This window comes from Musca autumnalis, unplaced genomic scaffold (assembly GCF_047663935.1).
Source record: "Musca autumnalis isolate F117 unplaced genomic scaffold, ASM4766393v1 scaffold_2, whole genome shotgun sequence".
Classification (NCBI taxonomy): Eukaryota; Metazoa; Arthropoda; class Insecta; order Diptera; family Muscidae; genus Musca; species Musca autumnalis.
In genome coordinates this window covers 124,199,933-124,215,953 of record NW_027411755.1, presented here as the reverse complement: position 1 = coordinate 124,215,953, position 16,021 = coordinate 124,199,933, and positions in this window count along the sequence as shown.

Sequence of the window (16,021 nt, the reverse complement as noted above, 5' to 3'; positions counted from 1 at the left end):
GACCCCGAGAACAGTTGTTGCAAAAAAAAAAAAAAAAAAAAAAAACAAAGCGTTTCCAGAGAGTTATTTTTATTTATTAATTTATTTATTTCATATTTTTACTTATAACTAAATTATTAGAATAAAGGAAGTGATGCCATAACTACTCAGGTCTTAAGCTTACACAGAGGCCTTAACCTACACTTCTCTTAAAATTTTTGAAATACTCTGTAAAAGGTTACCGAAAGAGTGGATCGATATGGTCCATCTTCGAAGTTGATCAAAATTTGAACAAAATGTTATGAAGGCCAAATTTTGGACCGAATCTGTTGATCTGTTCGAAAATTGTCGTACTCTCCAGGCAGCTATCCAGACGGACGAAGATAGCTAAGTCGACTCCAAATTTCCTGATACAGATTTCTTCCAAACACACTTTGGCCATAAAATAATTATTTCGATGTGGCACATTTTGACTAAAGGCTGAGGGTATACAAAATGTAGAATGGGAAAAATTGTGTTTATGGATTTTTGCTAAAATAATATATACCTATGAATACCTTGGATTGGATGCCAGAATTTCATTTTAAATGAATTCAAGACTGGTTGCGAGAGTTTCCTTGTTCCTGATCCATTTATGAGAAGATCCACGATAGGAAACCAGAATTTCTATAAGTGAAGTTCGACAATTGGGCGCCAAAATTACTCTATTGACAGATGCACAGAATGTGTCATTTACATACCCGCTAGAATTTCATGATGGATAGACTCACTATTGCTAAGCATTAGTTCTCTATCAAGAAAACCACGGTCGACCTTCAGAAATTCTTTGTGATAAGATGTACGATTGGGCACCAAAATATATTTAGGAAAATAACTACAAATGGCTTCTTTATGACAATAACAACGATTGGAGTGAGTTATTCGATAAAAGATACACCCAAAAATATTTGCGATTATTAATATATCCATTCTTTTGAACATATATTAACTCTGATATATTGTCAAAAAAAGTTCTGAAAACAAGGTGAAATTGGCCAAGAAGTCTTTCGTCGTTTTAATTAAAAATAGTAATGAAAATTATATCATCAGTAATATAAGTCTAAAATAAGGTTTACATCATTGCTAAATACAAAATTTTCCCTAACATGAACTTTCAAAATTTTGGTCAGGTGGGCCCCCCCCCGAAATGAAATCCTGGCTACGTCCCTGGTGGGAGGTACCCGAAGGAGTGGACAGATATAGTTCATATTCGAACGAGATCTATATCTGGAAGGAATAATACGATGTGGAAAGTTTTGACTAAATCGATTGCTCCCTTCGAAAGTTATCGTTCAGACCATTTTACAGAAACAATTTGAACTTTTTTGGGGGAGGTACCAGAAGGAGTGGACTGATATGGCCCATCTTCGAACTTAAAATAAGTTTGGACAAAATATTACGATACCCAAAATTTGATTCGAATCGGTTGAACTGTTCGAGAGTTATCGTGCGCACAAGCCAGACAGACCGATATATTTCGTATCAAAGTGTACCCTTCTAGCCTAAAGGCTGAGGGTATAAAAATATTTTCTCTTATAAAAATTTTATAAATTTCCTCAATATATTTATTTTGTTTTTGCTATAATATCCCAGCAAAATGTTCGATGACAAATCATGAGTTGAATCATGAGTGCAAATGATCTGGCATGTTATCTTTTTGTCATTTTCACTAATGAATTTTATATGGGCTTGACCCCTAAAATATGACGTTCTTTTTTGGATCCTAAGCATGTCATTTTAAAATTTTTATGTCTTGTTTGGAAAAGGAAAAATGCTGTATTTAAATATGATTTTCATGACAAACAAAACTCTTTATTAATTCAAATTAATTCATGTAATAATTACAACTAATTTATCAGCAAAAACTTATATAAAAATTGCAATTTATCGCCGTCACTATACCGCAAAAGAGTTTACTTCCTCCGCTCTCCGCATTTTGATTTTACTCCATCTTGCAAAATATTTTTTCTATTATCTTCCCAACACCAGTTTAGTAGTGCGATTCTCTAACACATTTTTTGAGTTACCGACAAAAATCGGTAAGTTTAAAATGCTTAAAATTACGATAATTAACGATATATTTCGGTAAGTTAGCGAAGAATAAAAAGTAGCTGTAAAGTTCTACCGATAGCAAGAGTGTTGTCAACTTTTATTTGATCTTTTCATTCATAATTTTACGTTTTAAAGTTACCGATTTTTGTCGGTAATTCAAAAAATGTGTTAAGCTGGGTACACATTGTCAGTTTTGAATGACAGCTTTGTTGTTGCTTGCTAGTGGGGCCGTTCATTTTTGTCATCATGCAACCACAAAATGTTTTGTGGTTGCTGGACGGTTTGACAGTTATCGATAATTGCGAAATATCGTCATTCAAAACTGACAATGTGTACTGTACTTTAGAGAATCGCACTACAGATTTCGACATGGACTCGAACTGCACTCCTTCACGAATTACTTGTTCGTGAATTACTTTAAATTTTATAACAAAATTTTGGAAATTTATATTCTTTTATTTTGGGAAGAAATGATATCCAAAGATGTAAATTCATTAAGATTGGAAAACTCAATTGTTAACATTTGTCAATAGATGGAGTTAAGCTCTGTTGCTACGATATCATAACAATATTCTGTTAAGTAGTTAACCATTTCAGGCGATTTTAACCGCTAAATTCATACTCAATGAACTGAAAAATGCTATGGAATACAATCCCGAGCCCAAATATTTGCTTTCCTACAATTTGTATAAGCCGAATTGCGCTTTAATGGGGTTTTTATAATTAACATACTCCTGTTGTTGGTAAAATGTTTATATACTTTGTTTCATAAACATTTGTGCATTATGCATCTTTTCCAGTCTCTACAGTTCTATGTCTTTGTGATATCGCTACGTAGGGATCTACAAATCGATTTGATTTTTAGGGATCTCTAGAGAATCATATGTAACGAAAGGAGAGGAGGGACTTTTTCAGGAAAATATCATTTATGCGTGAAGGTCTGAGTACAGGAGCTGCCTCGCCTGCCTGCCTTGCTTGCTTTTGTTAAAATAATAAAAAAGAAGCAGGGAACAAGGCAAGCGGGCGAGGCAGCTTCTTCCCAAAAGTCGTTACTTCTTTATTTTCAGATTCTTGTTCCTTTTTTTTCGGACTTTTTGTTCAAATTTCGAGAAGCGAGATTTGATTGATTTCATTCTATGCCAGATTTAGAACAGATAAGGGAATTTTTATAATACCAACGCGTGCAGTCCGATTCTATTGTTAGCTCGATAATTGGGACTTCCTTTTTATTGCAGTGTCTGAACGACGTTTCGAGCTAGGTACAACACCAATTGTGTAGAAGTCGTACTTGTATGATATACAGGAAATTTAAGAGTTCTAACAATTTTGGTCGTGATTTCGAGTCTCTGACAACATCAAGCCTATTGTAAATAATAAACCTTATATAGCTTAAAACATATTTAGATAAATAAAATAAAATAAAATATAAAGGTGTGTAAATAAAAAACACAAACATCGTCTTTATTGGGCTTCCTTTGCTTGGGTTAAAATGCTAATGATAAGATCGGATCTTTCACGGCTTCCTTTGCATGGGTTCAAATGCTAATGATGTATTGATGTGAATAAGACAATTAATTTCATTTTATTTATGAAAGTACTAAGCTCTTCCCCTTATTGCTCAAAAGAGCTCATATGGAAGTCATCGTAATTCTTCCCAAAACATGGATCAATATTTACAATTTCCCGAATTGAGCTTTTGAACTCCTGGCAGCACACTATGTTAAATTACAGCAATCTCGACTTGTTAGCGTTCAAAGCCAAACATATAAATTCCGAAGTCTGTTCTAAAAATCGTTTGCCAATTAAACCACGCAGATTGGAACGGTCGCTGCAAAAAACCATGCATTTGAATTACAATATTCGCAGTTAGAATATTACGTAAGAAATAAAACTTTTTGAGCTTTAGGTCAATGTGGATTTTTATTTATTTTATTTTTCCAAAATTTCGCAATTGTATAAATTGCATCCTCAGGGAATATGTAAAAATTCTAAAGTCTTTAGAAAATTTCGCAATTGTATAAATTGCATCCTCAGGGAATATGTAAAAATTCTAAAGTCTTTAGAATTTTTAATATTCCCTGAGGATGCAATTTATACAATTGCGAAATTTTGGAAAAATAAAATAAATAAAAATCCACATTGACCTAAAGCTCAAAAAGTTTTATTTCTTACATAAATGAATAAGGTCGAATAAAATCAACACTTACAAGTTAGAATATTACAATAATGTCGGTACAAGTATAAGTTTCGAAGCATTGTAACAGACGCCATTTCCACAACCGATATGCCTCATGAGCTGCGTAACCAACAGCGATACCGATCGCATAATTTAGAGATTGTGTGGGAATCTCTCTTCGATCCTTCAGCTCAACTCCAACGTGTAAATTAATAAAAATTAATATTAAATGATATTGACCCTAACAGACAAAATTTCAAACGAAAACTTCATATCGTCTGCTACGTACGAAAAGGTCGTAAGTCCAGTTTTTTGGGAACTTGCGTTTTTGTTACAGAATGATAGTACAAGTCAAAACACGTCGTATGATACAAAAAAAATGATATAATGTCGCTTTTTTCTATAGGTTTTGACTTTGTTGGAAAAGGTCGTAAGTCCACAAATCGTACAAATTTGACTACGAAAAGGTCGTAAGTCACAGAAAAATTTATATTTTAAAACAAATACAACATGTAATTGTAATGTAATTCAGATATCGACACCTCCAAATAATAGTATGCTAAGTCTAAAAAGTGAGTTTTGCAGGAGAAGCTCTCAAAGTTTGGAAATTTTTTTGAACTTCAGTACTATGCTAAGTCAATATTTGTTTATAACTTCTGTTCGGATTGACCGATCATTACCAAAATTAGACAGAATTTAAGTTAAAGGACGTTCGACACCTCCAAATAATAGTTTGCTAATTCTGAAAAGCGAGTTTTGCAGGACAAGCTCTAACAGTTTGGAAATTTCTTTGACCTTCAGTACTATGCAAAGTAAATATTTGTTTATAACTTCTGTTCGGATTGTCCGATCATTACCAAAATTTGACAGAATTTAAGTTAAAGGACGTTAAATATAAAAATGTAAAGAACTTGAAAACATGCTCAGTCGACTTAGCATACTATTGTTTGGAGGCGTCGATATAATGTTTAAAGTCATCCATGGTAGGGGTACAATGCAAAGAACTAGTCTACACCTTTGGATGATAATCGGATGATATTTGGCGGAGTTAGTGAACCAAACTTTTGAATAAAAATCTGATAATTTCTACATTGCAACGAAAATTTACATTTGAAATCTATTTCCTCTAGAAGCGAAGTGATTATGAAAGATGGACTTCTGGCCTTTTCATTTATACTAATTGGGATGCTGTATGTGTTTAAATACCTCACATATTGAACAATTTGTAATTTGTCTGAATGGGGTTCCAAAAGACAACATTACAAATTTTATGTTAATGATTTCCGAAAAAAAAACAGAAGATTAAACCACTTTGCAGGACCACATTTTATGAGATGTTTAAATAAAAAAATAATAGCATTGTTTACCCCCAAAAAAGACCAATGTGAAATTTGTGCTCGATATTTAGTTGGAAACCTCGAACAAGAAATGAAAGAAGATGCCAGAAAAGAAAAAATTAAAGATAAGGAAGAAGAAAGTCATTTTTCACTGTTGACCTACAAGCCGTCCTAATGGCTCCAAAATCGCAGGTCAGCAGCTTATATTATCGATCAAAGCTACAAATTCACAATTTAGTTTTTTACAACTTAAACCAGTAAGGAAAGGATTAAAATCGGTCGGGGCCGACTATATGACACCCTACACCACTGTGATTATGCAAAATATATATTGGGAGATATACAGAAATCTGAACCGATTCCGAAATAATATGGCACACTTATTTCTAGACCAAATTCCATCACACTTTCCAAATTTCATTGAAATCGGACATATATAGCGTGTTTTGTGCAGCAAATACGTAAAATCGGGCGAAAATATATGTGGAAGCTATATCCAAATCTAAACCGATTTCGATATAATTTGGCACATTTATTCCTTGACCGAATTCAGTGACGCATTCCAAATTTCATAGCAATCGGTCATATATAGCGTGTTTTGGGCAGCAAATACGTAAAATCGGGCAAATATATATGTATATGGTAGCTATATCAGAATCTGAAGCGATTTCAATATAATTTGGCACATTTATTTCTAGACCGAATTCAGTCACACATTTCAAATTTTATCGAAATCGGACATATATAACGTGTTTGGTACAGCAAAAATGGGAAATCAGCCGAAAGTATATATGGGTAAATCCTGCGTGACGAACGCTACATTTGTATGCGTTTTCGGGCATAAATATTAAAATTTTTTGAACTTTCCAGATAGATGCATTTAATCTATACATGGTATTTAATAGAATTTGAGAGCACTTTCGAATGCTATAAAAAAAATTAACAAGCACAATTAGCGGAAAAAAATTGATTATACCCAGCAAAATGTTCGATGCCAAAGATGACATTCAATCATGGGTGCAAGTGATCTAGCATGTCATCTTTTTAGCATCTTCATCGATGAATTTTATATGACCCCAAAAGATGACGTTCTTTTCTGGATCCTAAGCATGTCATTTTAACCAATGTGTTGACATGTCATTTCCACCAATGCTTTGGCATGTCATTTCCACCAATGATTTGACATGTCATTTTCACCAATGCTTTGACACGTCATTTTCACCCATGCTTTGACATGTCATTTTAACCAATGCTTTGGCATGTCATTTTCACCAACCCCTTGGCATGAAATTTTCATGTCTTGTTTGGAAAATGGAAATGCTGTATTGAAATATGGTTTTCATGAAAAACAAAACTCTTTATTAATTCAAACGAATTCATGAAATAACTACAATTAATTTATCAGTTTAGTTTTTCAAAAGTTTACATCCAAAATTGCAATGTAGTCACCACCGCTGCAACGCAAAAGATTACTTCCTGCGTTCTCCGCAACTGATATTCTTTCATCTTACAAAAGGTTTTTTCAATTATCTTCCCATCACCAGTTCAGATTTCGACATGGACTCCAAATGCACTCCTTTAAGTATTTTTATTTCGTAAATTACTTTTATTTTATAATTTTGTTATTTTATAACAACATTTTGGTAATTTATACTCTTTTGTTTAGTGACGGAAATATTTAGGGATCTACAACCCGGCTTGCTTTAGGGATCTCTAAGAACAAAATGTAACGAACGGGGAGGAGAGACTTTTTATGGAAAATACCATTTATGCTTAATTAATTTATTTTTAATTGTTTCCAAAAGTAGTTTCTTCTTTGTTTTCAGATTCTTGTTCCTTTTCGTTTCGGACTTTTTTTTTCAAATTCCAAGAAGCGAGATTTGATTGATTTCATTCTATGTCAGATTTAGAACTTTTAAAATAGCAATATGTGCAGTCCGATTCTATTTTTAGCTCGATGGTTGGGACTTCATATAATACCAATTGTTTAGAAGTTTTAGTTGTTTGATATGCAGGAAATGTAAGACAACATCACGACGACAGTTCTAACAACTTTGGTCTGTTCCAGAAACTGCAAGAATCTACTTATTTTTACTACGATAACAATTTTTCCTTTATGTTATCGGAAAAAATAGTAAAAATTAATAGATTTTTGCAGTACTGGAACATACCAAAATGAAAATAAACAGGTGTGTAAATAAAAACACAAACATCATCTCTATTGGATCGATGGAATGGGTACAAATGCTGATGAAAAGATCAGACCTTTCACGACTTCCTTTGCATTGGTTCAAATCCTAATGAAAAGATCGGATCTTTTCATTAGCATTTGAACCAATGCAAAGGAAGTCGTGCAAGATCCGGTCTTTTCATCAGCATTTGAACCCATGCAAAGGAAGTCGTGAAAGATCCGATCTTTTCTTCAGCATTTCCATCCATCCATCGATCTAATAGAGATGAATTTTGTGTTTTTATTTATACACATTTTTCTAAATATATAAGATTAATTATTTACAATACGCTTGATGTTGTCGTAGACTCGAAATCACAACCAACGTGTTAAAACTCCCTTCGTAATGATAATGTGTTATATGTGTGAAACTGAGCATGCACTTTATTGTTGTCGTATTTGAAATCAGGTGGTAGGCAGGCACGACTTATTTAATTTGCTCCGGCTCCATTCAGGGGGCATACTGATTCACTAACAAAAAAAATTGTGTCACACATCAAAGAAACCATGATCATAATATTCAGGTAGATATATATAGCTGTTGTTGTTTCCAATGTCGTTGGTACCTAAGGGTGTAGTCTAGGTACCCAATCGCCCTCCCTTTGGATTTTGTAAAATCCCCTTATGAGTTCACATTCACTATGTGAACTCCCACTAATTCCAGTTGGCTAAACCTCCTTCTTATTTACATTACCTTAAAGTGAAACCTATTCGAACATCTTCATGTTCATTATTTCACACTATTTTTCATTTCAATTTGATTCATTTATTTAAATGCACTAGATATAGTACATCGACCTTATAACTACTCAGTCATATATTGTAATCATATATATCATAATTCTTCAGAATTCAATAAGCAATTAAAATTCAAAAATATTTATATGCATTCCCTTTGTAGGGTGAATCAAAATATATACGACTATATTACTTGGCTTTGAAATTGAATTTCAAAAAAAAAGAAAAAAAAAAATGGATGTATATCCCAAAATACTGTAGTGCTAATTCGCACTCAATCACTAATTTTACTTTTATCACACCTATCGAGCTCAATCGGTTGACTGTAGTTTCAGAAATATAAAATATTACACTCTGAAACAATTTTGTTTTAATACCAAAAATTGTTGCTGAAGTGTAATGGGATAAACATTTACAATTTGGTCCAAACTAGAATATAGTCTGGATTTGTAGTAAGTACGATGATGAGGGAATAGGGTGACAATTTTGGGAGTTAAAGGTTGTGTATCGGGTAATAAATTTAGGGAAAAAAAATAAAATTTGAATAAAAATTTAAATTATGTATAATCTGTAGTATGATATTATAGATTAATATGATAATCCCGATACTAATAATTCACAATAACTAACCGTGAGAACACACGTGCAAAAATCCCGAGAATTCACTAAAATTTTAATCCGAACGAGAGTTTTGATAACCGGTCGATTAGGCCAAAAAAAATTTCGTATGCAAAGGAGTAAATACTTTGCCAACTTTTAACATTCAAATATTTGTATTTAATCGGACTCTCTTTAACATCACAAATTACCACATGTACTAAGGTACCGTTATTACTTAAGGGTAGAAACAAATGGAACCCGCAGGGAATGTTGCACGTGGGCTATCTGACTTTTATGAACAAACACCTATATTACTTATTAAAATATGCGGCAATAGTTTTGATTTCACGGGCAAAATTAATTTTTTTATATCGGCTGACCGTCGATTTAATGATAAAAACTAGGTCTCGATACCCCTCGGTCTGTGACTGAGAGATATGAGAACCTAACACACGTGGATGTTCACCTAGGCAGCCGTACTGTACTCGTAAAACGACACTAACTACACTCGGATTAATTAAGTCTTGACATTTCGGACCTCGATCGCGGCATATACTGGTTCACGCCTCGGTCTAACACGGATCTGGTTACTTACTGCGCTGCTCTTATGTTTCACTTAGGCTTACTGCGAACTATCTGTACTGCCAAACTGTACCCGTGATGAAGGAACTGATCTGGGTTGGTTTGCATATGATGATGTTATGGTGACGTACGCAGGTGGAGTTGAAGTGGTTATGGGGTGAATGACGGAACTAATAGATGATGGTAGTATGGAACGGTGGGGCTGTGTGGTGATGCTGCCCTGGTGGAATTTGTTAAGTGTCCTGTTAGCTAGGTGGTGGTGCGGTTCTTCACGGTGGTAACAGTAGCTGACGCAGCAAATTTTCCAAAAAAAATTTGTAGCTTGTTGCATTAAAATTGTGTGCAATTAAATAACGTCGCACATTTAATTGCTTAATAAGAATCACACATCCTTTTGCCCGTACAGAAATTCGCACACCAAAAGAATATTCCAATTGGGAAACAGCTTGAAGGCACTTGTCAGGTAACGGTACAGATACCGCGTGTTTTATGGTACAGCCCCACACAGTTGCAGAAAGTTCCAGAGAAATCTGTAAAATCGCAAATAAAATTCTTTGGATTTTGTTCCAAACTATTTTCACCGCCAAAACTAACTCACCCTTTGTAAAATATCATCAACAGCAAGGCCTCACAATTAATTCCCAATTGGAATTAACATGCTGATTTTCAGCAATTAAATTATTGCGCAATAATGCACCGCTTTACTTTGTTGCAAACTTTTATCTCAATATTAAAATTGAGATGTTGTCGTTGCCGGTAATTGTTAAAAATGAAATGGAATATGTATTCGGCGGCATTCAGGTTGACGTTTGTGGTCGGGCTTTGCAACCCAAGGAGAAAAGAAAACGAAAAGGATCAAAGCGGAACAAACGATAGTCGGTGTGGCCACCCTCAATGCGATCCTCATAGTACGTTTACATTTAAGAAATCTAAGGTGGCCATTATGTTAAACAAGGTTAACATAACAAACCCGAACACGTGGGCGTAGGCCTGCAGAAGCCTCACTGATTCGGGAAGTTAACCGAAGTTAGTAGAGGTGGAGAAAAACTACGACCCTGATAATAGGAGAATCAAAAACAGCATAGAAGCAAAAAAAAAACCGATCAATTATTTCTTTGGCACCACATGTTGAAGATCTTTCGAGTGATAGACCCCTATCTTTCTACCTTGTAGGTCTTCAACTTCATAGAGAGAAGTTCCTACCCTTCTGGCAACTCTGCACCGGACAAATTTCTGACATAATTTGGAATTAAGATGGCGCGAAGCGTCACTCAAGACGAAGTTCCTCCTAAGTATATCCTGTCCGGGTTTGAAGCTAACTTCACGTGCTCGAGTGTTGTACCGTGCTGCGGATTTTTCATAAGAATCGTGAATTTTCTGTTTAATCGTGTCTCGGACTATATTTAAAACGTCGTGTTTCGGAAGCATGTCGATAGTGCCGTCCTCTAAAACCCCTAGTTTCTGTGCCAAATCGTATTCACTCGCGTGTTTTATCATATGTGTGCCGAAAAGAGAAAAATATGGTGTAAATCCGGTTGTGGTGTGTAGTGTGGATCTTAGTGAACATTCGATTGCGGATAAACATCGATCCCAATCCTTCTGATCCTCCGAAACATACGATCGAATCGCCGCGATAATGGTCCGATTGACCCTCTCGGACGCATTCGCTTGTGGCGCGTAGACCGCGTTTCGAATCTGTTTACAACCATATTTATCTAAAAATGAAGTGAATTCTGCGGATATAAATTGCTTTCCGTTATCGGAATGGATTACCTGTGGCACGCCAAACTTGTGAAAAACCAATTTTTCGAATTGGCTTTGGCCATCGGTTTAAAAGGACGAATTTAGTCAAGTGATCCAAAACAATCAAAATAAAAGCATTGCCTAAACGGGATCTCGGAAACGGTCCGATAAAATCAATAAAAATTTTCTGCCACGGTCTGTCAGTGATAGTTTCCTTGCCCATTTTCGATCGCAATATCCTATTTGGGGCCTTCGTCTGCTTACAAACAGTGCAATGGTTGATAAAATCCCGGATTTGTTTTGACATATTTGGCCAAAAGAAATATTGTCGAAGTGCCGCGATTGTACGACCCATACCACAATGACTTAAAGACGTGTGTGTGTTCGCAATGAGCGTCTCGGTTAATCCGATTGGAACCGATAGTTTCCAGATAAAATTTTCGTGAATTGGTGTGCCGTCAGCAGGAAGTGTCTTTTTGTAAACGAAATTGTCAGAGACTTTTAAATCGGGAAGACTATCTTGATTTTCAAGAACCGTCGCGATCAATTGTAGATACTCTTCGCTTTTAAAATCGGATGAATTCAAGTCAATCAAAGGCTCTGTGTCAACAAACATATTGATCTCGTCCAAATGAACACGGGATAAAGTATCGGCGACTACATTTTGTGACCCTTTTCGGTGCAGGATGTCAAAGTTGAAAGCTTGCAACTTCAAGCTCCATCTTGCCAACCGTCCGCTGAGATCCTTCTGTCCCATCAGCCATTTCAACGCGCTGTGATCCGTCACGACAGTGAATGGCATCATTTCAATAAACGGGCGAAATTTCTTGATCGCGCTAATGACTGCCAAACACTCCCGCTCCGTCACACTATAATTCTGTTCAGCTTTGGAAAGCTTCCCCTCGCCAACTATGTAGCCTAAGTACCTCAGCTCCTTACGGCAGAATTTCGATTTCTTCAGATTTATAGTTAAATTTGCCCGAGACAGCATTTCACCTACCTTCCGCAGTAACTCAATATGCGATTCAAAATCTGGGGAAACAACTAATAAATCGTCCAGGTATACGAAAACTTTGTTCCACAGGTCCGGTGAGATCACACTATCCATCAACCGACATAACCGTTGGGCTGCATTGCACAACCCGAACGGCATGACGGTAAATTGATAGTGTGGTCTCCCCGGCACTGTGAACGCAGTCTTCGGACGACTGTCGATTGCAAGGGGCACTTGCCAAAAAGCGTCTTTGAGGTCTATACTGGATATGAAGTAAGTGTCCTGAAGGCGACCTAGCAAGGCATCAATAAAAGGCAGAGGGTATGCATCTTTAACAGTGACTTTGTTCAACTTACGGGCGTCTAAGCACAACCTGTTCTTTTCACCCCGACGGACCAAGGTAACTGGAGAATTCCATGGAGAATTACTAGGCTCAATAACCCCCAAACTCAACATTCGATCTAATTCCTCATAGATTAATGACTCTACAGCTGGAGACACCGGATAGTGGCGCTGTTTAATTGGGACTGCATCTCCCGTATCTATGACATGTTCTTCTAAGTGTGTTTTTCCGAGACCAAATTTCTCGAAATCTTTAAAACATTCTTTAGCCTTTTCAAGCAAGGCTATCGGATCATCAGAAAGAGAGTGCATGTCAGAATCATTAACTACAGAAGCAATCTCAAGGCTGTTTATGAGTTTGGGTGCTACGCTAAATTCTTTCCAAAAGTCTATGCCACAATACATTGAATTCTCCAGACCCGGAATGAGATAAACATCCATGGGTTTGGTAAGATCATCGAAAGTAAGTTGAACTCTAACTTTACCTACACAAGAAACACGCTGTCCACTCGCAGTACCAACGCTGCATTTATAAACCGGAATAATTTTCAAATTCAATTTTTCAACAAAAGATAAACAATCTTTGCCCAAACATGTCACCGTAGCTCCACTATCAAACAAGGCTACAATCGGAATACCATTCACCAAGACTTCTCGAAAAGGACGAGGGTCTTTTGATTTAAAATCAGAAAAAGTGCAAGAAGAAACTGAATTTCTCTTAAGGCGTCTCAATTTATAACGTTCACGAGCTTTAAGGATTCGTTTGGAAACAAAAACATCAGATTTACAAGAAATTTCAGAGTTGAAAATACGCTCCCTAGTCTTCAGATAATTCGCCATGCGAATATGAAAAGGCAAAGTCAAATCAGGTTTGGTTTTGACTAAGTCATTGGAAAGTCTGGGTATTACTCTACATGGATCAGAAAGAAATGGATCTGTAGAAGTGGAAACATCAGTAGAGGCTAGTCAATCCACAGTCTGAGTAGCTATGGATTCTTATTTAGAAGGATTAGAAGGACGACTAACTTGTTTGCATTGGTTGCATTGTGGTGTAGTAACCCCTGGTGATCCACAACGGAAACAAAAGACTGAACGATGAGAACTAGTGCAATTCTTAAAAATGTGGCCATTGCTGCCACAATTCCAACACCGTGAATTCTCATTTTTGGAAACACTATTTGCCTTTGGCCGAAGCCTCAGCTCTTCAACATCATGTGTTACATCATCAAAATCAGAATCATTAATTTCATTTATCATTCGAGGGGGTTGGCCTGTCCTAAATCTCATCGAAGACTCCCTTTCAAGAAACTCTTCAGCTTTTCTAACTTCATTTCGGAATTGTTCAACAGAATAAAAAGTGCCACTAAATGTTAAATGGGCAAGTCTAGGTTTCAATCCCGCTTTGAGAATGTCTATAACTTCAAACTCTTTCAAAGGTTCCCTTAATTGAGTACGCAGATTATTTATAGCGTCTATATATTGTGTAGCAGACTCATCTCTCCCCTGCTTCCTGTCCATAATCTGCCTCATCACATCAAGATTTGATTGAAAACGCTGGAATTCCCTAACTATACACAGCTTTAACATCTCCCAGTTCAAACTTGGATATTGACGGATCAGACCCCAGTACCATTGACAAGGACGGCCTTCCAGTAAATGATGAAATTCATCAACCAATTCTTGTTCTGGGCAGCCATAACTATTTCGAAGCCTTTCTACTCGAAAGATGAAATCTTCGACATTTGGTGTCTTTGGGGTAGCATCAAACTTAATGCCCCACTTACTGAGATATGGATACCTGGGCCTACTAAAATCTTCCCTATTTCGATTTGGAACTTCCTGGTTTCTACTACCCGAACCTGCATGTCTGGTATCGGTTTGTAGTGGTGGCAAATCATGAGGCCAATCAATGCTTTGAGAATGTGGTTCTTGTCTGTTAATAGGATTAGCTGGAGGAACGGAAGATTGAGAAAAAGCAGCTTGAACTGCAGCAGCAACCGCTTTCTGCATTTCCTTATTCATGGTTTCAACCATTGATGATTGGGTGGCCTCTAAGGCGGACTGAACTACCTCAAGAACTCCTGTGCTACTAAGCCTATCAACCTGATCTCATCATTGCCACGAATAGTCAAAGGGCTAAAAGAAGGCCTAGTAATGGTGCTTGGTTGCTCATTTATTTGCGCAAGAGTAGGTGGACTTGCAAATTCGTTTGGTGTAGGCAGATCATTGCCATCAGCGCTAGCTGGGATACCTGATCCGGTACCTGGTTCTGTTCCAGCAGCTTCTCCAACTGCTTGGCTTGTCGACCTTGTAATAATGCCGTAAGTTTTTGGCTTAGCACCCGTAGCAGGCTGCATGATGTCCAAAATCAAAACGAAATCTCCCACAAATCAACAAAAGTTACAAAAAAAAGTACTTGTACTACTCAGTCCAACAAGAAATTTCAATAAAAAAGTTCAAAATCCAAAAATGTCTTCTCTAATGACCGACAGGTTTTCAAAAAGGTAGGTATGATACCATAAATTCAACAAAATACCAAAGATATATAGATGAAACAGTCAATCACGGCCACTGCCTTTAGGTTCCCAAAAGTCCAATATTGAAAATCTCATACGCAACAAAACTCAATATGAAAATTGAATGGTTCCAACCAGGTCAGGTATTTCAAATAGAATCGAACCAAAAATCAATAAATCTTGCAAAGTTTCTCAAAACCAGAACAAATGCTCAGAAATTCTGTAAAACAGAATAAATTGAGGCAATAGATTATTTTTCTCTAGGCTGTGATAGATCAGTATAAATGTTTGTAAGTCCGGGTAAAATTAGTTCGAATAATATTCGAATAAGTAGTCTTGGCTGGTAAAAGAAAAATAGAACTTCGATAGGCTCTTCAGTTCTCTTCGCCTACCCCTATTGTTCTATGGAGTAGACTGTTCAAACGTAGGAGTGATTGTTGCCGGTTAGAATTTCCTCAAAGAGTTTCTCGAGGTCTCTTCAGTGTATCTTTAGTTAAGCATAGAACGGCTTTCTAAAGATACACTGGGAAATCGACAACCAGACAACAACCAGTCCTACGGAAAATGCTCCAACTCAAGGTTGAGCGCTGCCGTCCGAAGGCTCTCCAGACTAACCGCCCCTACAACCTTAAGGTACTTCAGCTGACCTCGAGTCGAACTGCAGACCAGTCTTCGGGTACAGTTAGTCCAGTT